The sequence below is a fragment of the Dermacentor andersoni genome, chromosome 5 (assembly GCF_023375885.2).
Source record: "Dermacentor andersoni chromosome 5, qqDerAnde1_hic_scaffold, whole genome shotgun sequence".
NCBI lineage: Eukaryota > Metazoa > Arthropoda > Arachnida > Ixodida > Ixodidae > Dermacentor > Dermacentor andersoni.
This window is the reverse complement of record NC_092818.1, coordinates 83,366,881-83,377,896: the sequence shown is the minus strand read 5'-3', so window position 1 is coordinate 83,377,896 and position 11,016 is coordinate 83,366,881.

Genomic DNA, 11,016 nt, shown 5'->3' with positions numbered 1-11,016 from the left:
CTAAGGAAAAGATCGCTTAAAAGGCGGATTTTTCGTGCCGTGTACAGTGTGCTCAGACATGCAGTGCCTGCTGTGCTGACATGTAGCGTGATAAGACGTGAAAGTTCTCCGACATGGAGTGTGCTCCTATATACATGGAGTCAGTCTTAGGTTGTAAATACGTGAAATAAAGCAGTGCGATTCCTTCAACCTCCCGATCTCATCTCCTCACCAACAAGAAACTTCGGGCATTGGAGGCGGAAAACGGCGTGGGTCCGCTTAGTAAACTTAGTGCAACGCCCCGGTGTGGCGCAGCCCAGCTACCATGTTTTAGGCAAGCGACCCCCCGTGTGAGACGCCCGAGCCCGAACCGTGAACCCCAGAACCCAATCGCAGCGGCGCTGATATGCTTCTCCTAATGTATGCCTCTTCAATAATGTTCCCTCTCGCTCTTTGATTTATTACATAGCAAGGAAACGGAAGAGAATCTGTCAATTCTGCAGCTGTCTACTTTTTCTTATTCAAAAGAAAGGGTTGCGTTCTTCTCATTGAATTCTTGCTCAAATTCGAAACAATTCAAGTAAATCCCAATCTACAGCACGTTTATCAGTGATTGCACTTTCTTTTTCTTAGTCGAATATATCCGAAAACCTAACGCGCTACTGAACGCTTTTCTATTGTCTCATCATTTCTTTTCACAAGGTTACGCGATCAGCTCTTGGCGGCATAAAATGACAGCAGTTGCACCTTATCACACGGTGAAAATTTGAATAGTGGAATAGGTTATCAGTCACTAACTAGTAGCACATCAAAAGAAAGTTGCAAACACAACACAAGCCGGAGAACTCGCAAACTGAGAAGTAGAAGACGGTCAAACAATACTACCGAGTGACCGCACACTATTTTTGTTACTTTAGTTTCAATAGGGAAGGACCGCATGTTTGGTGTAGGGAAAGAGATATTGTAGAGTAAGGAGGGCGTAGGGATAATTCAGTTCAGTGTTGGCAATCATTTGTCACACATCGCCAGTTTGCAGCCCAAGGCAGTCCAGCTCTTGCGAATAGACGCTAAGTGACGATGATACGTCGCTCGAAAGTTTATTTCTTTATGTTATAATTGCTACTATAGAGGCATTTCTGTTTACATATTAAACTATAGCTTTCAATTACCCCTTGCAGCGCCGAGTAAACTGTCTATTTGACCATTTAAATTATTTCAGTAAAAAGAGTTTAAAAACAGTTAAATCGAGTACAACGGCCCATTTTCTAAAACAGTGACAGATTTTAGGATTTTGCGTTGCTTAAAAAGGCAGCTTGGTGCCCTCAGATAGCTGCCTAATAATCTCTTCGGTATGATTCTCCTTATGTTCCCTTTCTTCCTTCACTAACACGGAGCAGCAGGCTAGTACACACAGAGCTCGGGCCGACCTCTCAGCTTTTCTCTTATAATAAATCTACCTCTCCCTTCGGTATGTTTTAGAAGGAGCAACAAATGGGGGCGCACATACCCCAATCGTGATAAAATGAAGAAGCATTACATTTAGCGAAAATCCATTATCAGGTGTTCCAAAAGGACTTCTTCTTGGGCAAGTTGGTGCTTAGATTTCCTAGGTATACTTTGTGGCGCAAAATACATTTCTGGAAAAGGGACAGAAGAAAGGGAGACAGTGAAGCGCCAAACTACCAACTGTTTAATGACAGCCTGAACAAACGTATAGAAGAAAATACAACTTCCGCTCATGCGCAGGGAGCCAAGGTGTGACAGAACAACGTGGTCATGATAACATACTTTGTATTAAGCACATTTCTGCGGAATATAATACGATAGATGTATCGCTGACACAACCAGACCCTTTCTTTTTAATATAGAACGCTTCCAACAACTCCCTTGCAGTTTGGTCCCTACTTCTGCCAAGAATCAATACTCGTTCAAAGCATGGTCTACAACGACAGGCTTTACAGTGCGCAGGAAGATGCGCGTTCTCACTCTTGCCGATGCTATTAGCGTGCTCCCTCAGTCTGTCATTAATGCAACGTCCCGTTTGTCCGACGTTGCGAGAGAGACTTCAAAAAGCAGGCTACCCTCAGTCTGTCTTAAATGCCGTGGTCGAGTCCCTCCTACAGAAGCTGAAAACTACCGCTGCGAGTGGGAAAACGCACTCGAAGGAAAGGGAGCGAGTAAAGCCAGAAGTAGTACCTTATGTGAACCGTGTGAGCCATAACCTCAAGAAGGTTGCTACCAGATATGGCATTCCGGTTGTCTTTCCCGCTCCCAACAAGTTAGCTCAATTGTGCCCCCGGATCAAACGCGAGGGGCCGCGGGGTTGCCAGAAGCAGCACGCCAAACATTTCAGGGACTGCGTTAAAGGGGTGGTCTACGAAATACCCCTAGATTGCGGCAAGTCATACGTCGGACAAACGGGACGTTGCATTAATGACAGACTGAGGGAGCACGCTAATAGCATCGGCAAGAGTGAGAGCGCGCATCTTCCTGCGCACTGTAAAGCCTGTCGTTGTAGACCATGCTTTGAACGAGTATTGATTCTTGGCAGAAGTAGGGACCAAACTGCAAGGGAGTTGTTGGAAGCGTTTTATATTAAAAGGAAAGGGTCTGGTTGTGTCAGCGATACATCTATCGTATTATATTCCGCAGAAATGTGCTTCATACAAAGTATGTTATCATGACCACGTTGTTCTGTCACACCTTGGCTCCCTGCGCATGAGCGGAAGTTGTATTTACTTCTATACGTTTGTTCAGGCTGTCATTAAACAGTTGGTAGTTTGGCGCTTCACTGTCTCCCTTTCTTCTGTCCCTTTTCCAGAAATGTATTTTGCGCCACAAAGTATACCTAGGAAACCATTATCAGGGCATTTATTTGGCTGTTCCCGTCACTTAACAAAACCACTTTAATCGTCGCTATGGCTACGATAAGTGAAAGTTGTGGTTTAGGTAACTAAAATTTTTTTATAGTTAATGACTTTCTCAGCAGGTTACCAACCCTGGTCAGTAGCCGGAACAAGCTAATTTCTGGTGGTTGCCACAGGCGGTTTACACCTGCGCTGCTAGAAAAGAAAATATCCGGTAAATTAGGATAACAAACATAGACCAGGTGTTTCTTTTTTATGCACAACACTAGAAAAAAAAATTGTAAAACGTATCTAGGCTCGTGCCGCCATGGCACACACGCTATGCTGTTCGGTCGACATTAGCAGCAAGAAAAATGTCAAATATAATTCAGCGAAATATGCGAGATAGCTTTTTGATTACCACGTTAAGTCGCATTTATAGTTACAAAATTGAAGCCGAAGAGTTAAATCATGTCTGCTTAGGACAAATCGTAAGATTAGTACCCCTTTCTGTATATTACCGGGGGCCGTGGGTGGACGCTATAGAACACTCTTTTCCAGGAGTTTTCTTGCTCTCATTGGTCCGTGAAGGCGACAGTGAACCAGGGGTCCTATAACATAAAACTATTCCGAAATGTTCTTATTCCAATCTCCTGACGTCAAATTTGCGTAACCGCCGACACAAGCATCGGGCGGTCACCCGCAGGGTTGTCTGAACAGACCAATCAAACACTCTCCTCGTTCATAGGAAGTCACTTTTGTTTGCTTTAAAAACGAATAACATTGCCTACACTAAGCGGTTTGTCGTATGTAATTGGCTGAAAAGAGGCGAGGAGCACGCTCAAGTGGAGAGGGATTCGATGGGGCCGAGCCACTGCACTAAAGATCGATAACCGAATGAAGATGGTGGTACCGGCGTCTGCGATTGGTCCGCTTTCCCTTACTTAGCTTACGGCTACCGGACGAAAATCGCGGCAGCATGCAACCGCACCTTAAGAATGACGCTAAAACGGACCCTCGGCAAAGAAGAGTTGGCAGAACGAGGTCGTAAACGTGCCGAAAGTGCTCGAAAACGTTACACTGCCACGCAAAGAGTTTTATTGTACGCAAATAAACCCAAACTCTTCGGCAGGTGCGAGTAGCCAGTGCCTGGGCGATCGGCGGCTGCCATATTTTATTTTTTTCGGAACGGGGCAGCCTGGTGCTATTCAGAAGAAAGTTCAGTATTGTTCGGCATATTAATGCATCTTTAACGCATACACGTCACTTTGACGCGGTGAGTTGTTGCGGCTTTACGACGTCGCTTGACAGGCAGTGAAGTGGTTGCAGCCCGAAAACTTTTGACCAATGGCGAAAAGGCGTTGAATCAGAAATAACTATCTTTCTTTTGTTCAGTCAAATCACGCATAATCAGTGTGCACACGTCATATGAGATGGGGAGCTATCGCGGTTTTCGTAACGTCGCGTGAGAGACAAGTGGAGGGGGGGTGTTCCAAAAAAATATTTGACCAATAGCACAGGGCTGATTGCAGAATTGGAATAGAAAAGTGTGAAATAGTTTTACGTTATAGCGCCCCAGCTGACAATACCAGGTCCGCCAAACGTGTCTCGCCTTGATGGCGCCGCATGCTTGCCCGAAGGGGACGCATTGCTGGCTTGGCGAAATGATTCGTCGCAGCAAGCTAGGAGAGGCCAGAAGGTCACTGCCCCCGCTGGCCGATCGTAACAATATCCATCCATAAAACCAGCTAAAAAAAGGTCTCGGTGTTCCAGTTAAGGTCTTCCTAAACATTTAGAGGCGTGTTTTGGGTTATCCGTTGGAACGCCAACGTATTTCGTAGTATGTTCTAAGGTCACATATCGAGAGAATGGTGGTAACCTTAGTATTTCTGCTAAGCGGACATGACTACTCAGCTGCTTCAATTTCGCAATTACACGTGCCCTAAAGTTAGTGATTGAAAAGCTAATTAGCATATTGTGGCTCATTAGCGAAATTATCGTTGAAATCTTTCTTACTGCTAATGTCCGCTTACAGTCACGTAGCATATCAGCAAAACCGCAGAGACCTACATATTGGGGACGAGCTCCACCACTGGAAAAGCTGGCGCCACCGTCGGCGTGACGTGGCATGAGGGAGCACGTGGACACAGTGGCCGCGTCGGCTGCTTCGGACGCGCCGAAACAAGCTGAAAACGAAAGTTTAAAGTCCCACCTGCGCTGTGGTTCTGATTAAGTGGTGAGGCTTTCTCGCCTTGGGTGTCTGCTTGACAACATTTGAAAGCACTATAATAAGTCGTGGCCGCCGTTGGAGGCGTCCAGCACGGTAGGCTAGTGCTCAGTGCCGCAGTGCAGGACGTACGAAATGGAGCCCAGTGTAAGCCTTATTCACATGTAGCCGGAGGACAAGAAGCTACGCGAAGCTCGCATGACTCGCGAAACTTAGAACCGGCAAACAGCCATCGGCTACAACTCGGGTATGCATCAAGCACACAAGATTTCTGCTAGGGCGCCGGGCCTGCGATGCTCGGTGAATATCAGAAAAGGCGCACTGAGACGTTCGCCCACGTCCGCTGCCCGACTAATGTCATGACGGTTTGGTCTATGAAGTTGTCGATACTGGCAAGTTCACTGGAATGGAAAGGGAGCGGTAAAAAGCACATTAAAATAAGGCATGGCATATGGTCATGTTTCTGTTATGAATTAATGCACTGGATTACGAAAAAGAAGAAACGGGAAATCGCACGCTGAGAAGACCGATACAGAGACAGCGCGACGCAACTCGAGAAATAATATTGAAACATCCAAGAATTAGAAGAAGAAAAAAGAATGATTGAATCGTCACGACGCCACATCACAGTCGCCGTAGGCGTCGAAGTCTCTGTAATGAAATTATTTTTTATCAGCTCTGATAGCACCCACGCAACTGTGGTTGCTTGTGTACTGTCAAATGCTCACATTCTGCAGCCTGAAGCTCACGGCACGGTGCGAAAACGCGCACGCAGCGAAAGCGAAACATAGTGCGCTGACATGCATGCCGACGCGCAGTCGGTCGCTGCCAACCCGTGCGGTCGCTGCATTGAGGCTTCATTCTGTTATGCTCCATTTGGTTATACAGACAGCCCACTATAAGAACATATTCCACATAGTTTGCTCGCAACGTTTGCCTACCTTGCACGCAAGAAGCCTGTTCGGGACACTCCATCGCGGTGACCGCGCGCAGTGGCGTTCACTGTACGTATTCGGTAAAGCGATAGCGTCTGTAAGCGATTCTGTGCTTTCAGTTTGCCCAAGATTGTTATTTAGACAGTAAAAAAACTTCCCTCGTTTTGTGAGTGCTTACAGAAATGTCTAGGAGGGCTGCCGCGTGGTGTTTTCATTGAGTGCCGTAAGCGAAACCTGTGAGAAGCGCGCCGCGTGATCCCTCATACTACGCAAGGGAGGCGCTTCCGGCAAATGGCGACTCCGTAAGTTCTCGTCCCCAATAGCTTAACGAAACAGTTCGCCGCTTAAGAAGACACATGAGGTATATCGGTTTGATGAGAAGCATCCATGTCGTTAGAGCAAATCTTCATAACAACATGACATTAATGACATTTTATTACCGAGAGAAGAATGCAGCTATATCACGGTAACAAAACTTAGGTGTGCTAGACCCATTACAAACCGCATTTACGCGAGTTTTATGCCACACTGATGTAATTACTTAGCACTGATATATACAAATAAGATCTTGATCAACTTCCACTTGAATTTTCTTTCTTTGAGACTTTTTCATGTCAGGGTTGCGGAGACATGGACTCCTTGTAGTTATAATTCAGAACTATTACGATACACTGCCTTTTAATATACGTTCCAAGTAAAGTTAAAAACACTGAAAAATATACCCCTTTGATGCCATACGCGGCAAAATGTGTCATACACCGTAAAACAAAGGTACAGCGGTTTCGAAAGTCGCTCAAGCGGAAACAGCTGTGTGACAAGGAAAGGTCTTACGAAAGCCTTAAATAATTTTAGGACTGTATAAAAGCTGGCAAGAGCAGCTTTTCTGGCAACACATTTGAGACTTTTATCGGAACGTCCCCACAGAAATTTTGATGCTATATTCATCAAAAAAAAAAAGAAGGACGATTGAGAACTCGGGTATACCTGAAAAAATCTTCCTGGGAGTTCTTTAAGCAAGTAATTCAAGTCTATCTTTACCGAAGATAACGGTAAGGTGCGAAGTACAGATGCACACAAGAGTGGGCCGGTTCAATAATTAACAATAACGGAATCTGGTACTCCTAATATTTGATTAAACTCAGATTAAACTCAAAAGAAATGCCCGGGACAGGACAACATACGAAATCATGTTGCTCATACATCACGCAGAGTGGGTAGCTAAGTAGTTATATTTAATATGTAATAAATCATTATCGATGTATGTCCTCCCTAGGTAATGAAAAAACGCAAATGATCCCAGTGCTTAAAGCTGCGAAACAAAAATGACACTTCTAATGTCAAACCAATCTTGATTACACACACTGTATCTAAGGCATTAGAATACATCATCCTTAAGCACATCACAGCCTACCTTGACACCGCAAAAAATCTTATCACCTTTTTAACACGGCTTCCATCGTGGCCGGTCGACAGTGACTCAATTCACGGAAGTAATTAATGAATTATTGTTTAATATTAACAACCAGCAACGATTGACTTAATATTCCTAGATTATTCCAAGGCATTTGACCAGGTCAGTCACAGTAAATTACTCAAGAAACATGAATCCTCTTTCGGCACCACTCCAATCATTGAGTGGATCCTCAACTATTTATCTAGCCGCACACAATTTGTGGAAGTAAACGGTGAAGTCTCTGATAGAGTACAAGTACTGCCTGGCGTCCCGCAAGGTTGCGTTTTAGCCTCAGTTATTCTCTTGATTTTTATTAATGACCTCGCTGCTAACATCGACATTAGCATCAGGCTGTTCGCTTATGATTGTACTCTTCATAAAGGTATTGAAACACCAGGTGATCTGGTATCTCTTCAGAATGCCTTACAAATTATTGCAAGCTGGCGCTCAGAGTGGCGAATGACGCTTTATGCCATGAAATCTACCTTTCTAGATATAATCAGGAGTTGCATATAGTATCATCAACGGCAGAGTTCTCAGGGATTACTCAGCATAAATATCTAGGTTTGACAATTGCCCATGACCTGACATAGAAGGCCCATATTGACTCCCTAACCTCAACAGCACCAAAACCTCTACTTTTCATTATACTTCGTCTTCGACTTGCTCTTATGGAAACTAAACTGTCAGACTACAAGTTATTCGTCAGGTACATTTTGGTATATTTTGGTACATTGTCTAGTTTCCTTCCACTAACGAAGAAATCGATACGATGAAAGGCACACAGGGGAAAGCAGTCAGATTGATTTTCAAGAAATACAGACCAAGTGGCTCGTTCACTCAGCTAATGAGAACTGCAGCTACACAACCCCTTCAAAATAGAGCCAAAGCATCGCGCCTCAAGTACATGTACTGGCTCAGATGTGGTCTGGTCAACATTGAAGCTTCCACGTACATCTCTAAATCACAGACGCGTTCCACGGCGAACTTGCCGGACACCATTCCCATACCACAGACTGCAGATACTCTTTTCCCTTAGCAACAGGAGAATCGAATGATCTTGATTCCTTCATTGCTAACAGTCCCTCGCTTAATATGTTTTACGCAGCAATATAAACTAAAATATCCACGACATACTTCTGTTTTGAGGAATGTTCATTTCCACATGTGAATGCGCTACCTCCTTGTCAATTGCTTGAACATGTTAATATACCTGCTCGTGCTTGTATAATTTTGTTTGATTTATTTCTTATTGTTAATCAGATTATGACTATGACTAACCGTGCATAATTTATTTTGCTTGTTGGAGGACCCTGTGGAAACGTCTGCACACCGCAGTAACTATGATACACCCCACCTCCCGCCATACACACACACACACACTTTAACCCGATGTGATTAAAGAATCTTCTCGGAGCTGATGGATGACCACATCATCGAGGCCATCAAAGATGGGATGAAAGCGGAAGTCGGCCATGGCCGCAGTGTCGAAGAGCCTGCAGACTAACCAAAAACTTTGTTGAGCCAGGTAGCGGTGATCAAGATGATGTTTATTGAGGTCCCCTTTGAAACGGGGCGAGGACAAATCATCCCCTAGCCTGCTTGAGTTAATCAGCTTTACTAAATCTATCGCTGTCCAGTCTTTTGCCTATCTCATCTCGATCTCAACGTTCGCGTTTGAAACCTCTATCATTATACTGTACCATTACCTAAACTTGCAGTGACTCTGTTTACACCAACGAACTCCCTGCTTTTCTTTCACCAATACTCCAATCGTCTCTTACTTTGTTCGACTGCTGACCACCTAATCCTACCATCTTTTTTGAATCTCAATGCATCTGGAAGGTCGACGCTCCCTACTGTTCTCGCTGGATCAATACCTTGGCATTCCATTACGATCTAACGAGTCGCACGCTTTTTCTTTTCTTTTTTGCAGCACATACATGCCTCATCCTGTGGCGCACATTTGCTTCGGCATGTTTTTTGTCCGAAGCAGCCCGCTTAAGCCTCAAATAACAAGGCACTCCCCATTTGCGCTATCATACAGTTTTTTCCCTCCAGATTTCTTTATTGCCGTTTCTGTAAATCTCCATGGTCTTTTCTTGTTTCCACCCCTTGCATCCAATTTAGCATCTCTGCTTCTCTCACTTTCTTTTTTAAGACTTCTGGCTATCTCGTTATACTTTCAATTGCACTGAACTTGGTTGCCAGCTTTCTTGACCTCTTCCTCCATTCTCTGTGCACGCTTTTGATGTGCAGGTGTTTGTGCTGTTCAGCAGGTCACATTTATCTTCATCCATGCTCCTTAGTCTTTCTGCAAAACTAATCTTGCACTGCGCTTCTCTTGCTTTAAAAGAGACCAAACACATTTCACCTTGAACTGCCTCATTTGCGGTTTCACTCAACACTGCAGCTACACCTTGCGTCACTCCCGCATTTCACCGCCGAGCATGCCTTGCACCTCTATACCACAGAGGCGGCTGCTGTCACACATTCTAATGGAATGTGTAGAAGAAAAATAGCGACATAAGAAAGTATTTCCTGAGTTCGTGATAAATGAAGGTTTTGTTTTGCTAAACGTGCCTAGCTTGCTCTGTTGCGAGCGGTAAAGTGCGCGGCATTCACAACGAAGTGACCTGCATAGCGAAGAATTTAGGAGGTCCCAAGCGGTTTATTAAGGCCCCTACAAAACTACTCAAACAAGTACCGTAATAAAATGAGGCTTCAGCATACATCAATTGCGGTTTCAACGTATTTCCTGCCTATTATTTGATTTTTTCCATACATCCTTTGATTAACGCTAGAAATCATGGTGCGTTGCACTAAGGAATCACTGCATGAACAGGCGTCCTTCTTAAGACGACCATGTGACGAAGAAATTTCGCTTTCTTGGCGGATAAACCTAATTGCCGTTCCATCCTTTTTCTTTCCATCTCGCTCTACTCCTCTTGAACTGTGAGCCGCTCTCGTTTCCCCATCTCTCGGCACGCGCTATTGCCTCTTCCAGGAGCGCCAGAGCTCTCGGGAGCACGCGCGATGACATATGAAACCGGAAGAGAGAAACGCAGCGACCTCCCTCGCCCCACGCATAGGCGGAAGTAGACAGAGAGCTCAGGGAGGCGCACTCCTCTTCCTTCGCAACCAACCGAGGCGTGATCGATCTGAGCCAAGCACCGAGAGCGAGGCTGCGCGGGCCGCACAGATTACAGTGGTCATTGCACTGGCTTTCTTGCTTCCCTCCGCTCTCGTCTCACCCCCTCCTCAACGCAGCGCAAGAGCGCTTGCCACGCAAGAACAATGGGAACACCGAGAACTAGCAATGTCGGCTGGTTTGCCCGCCCGGTGGAAAGGGACGCGGCAAAGAATTCTGAAAGCCAAGTACCGAACGTTTCAAGAAGGTAGTAGGGAAGCGGTGCGGAAGGCAGGATAATAGTCGTCGGAGAGGGTGGTTCAGAGAACGGGGTAGGGTTTCTTGTAGCTCGCTGGTGCTAACGGAGGCCCTTGGTTAGCCGCCTCCCAGCGTCGGCAGTCGCGTTTTGTTTTTTTCTTTTTTTTTCTTTGAGTCTCTCTGTTAGA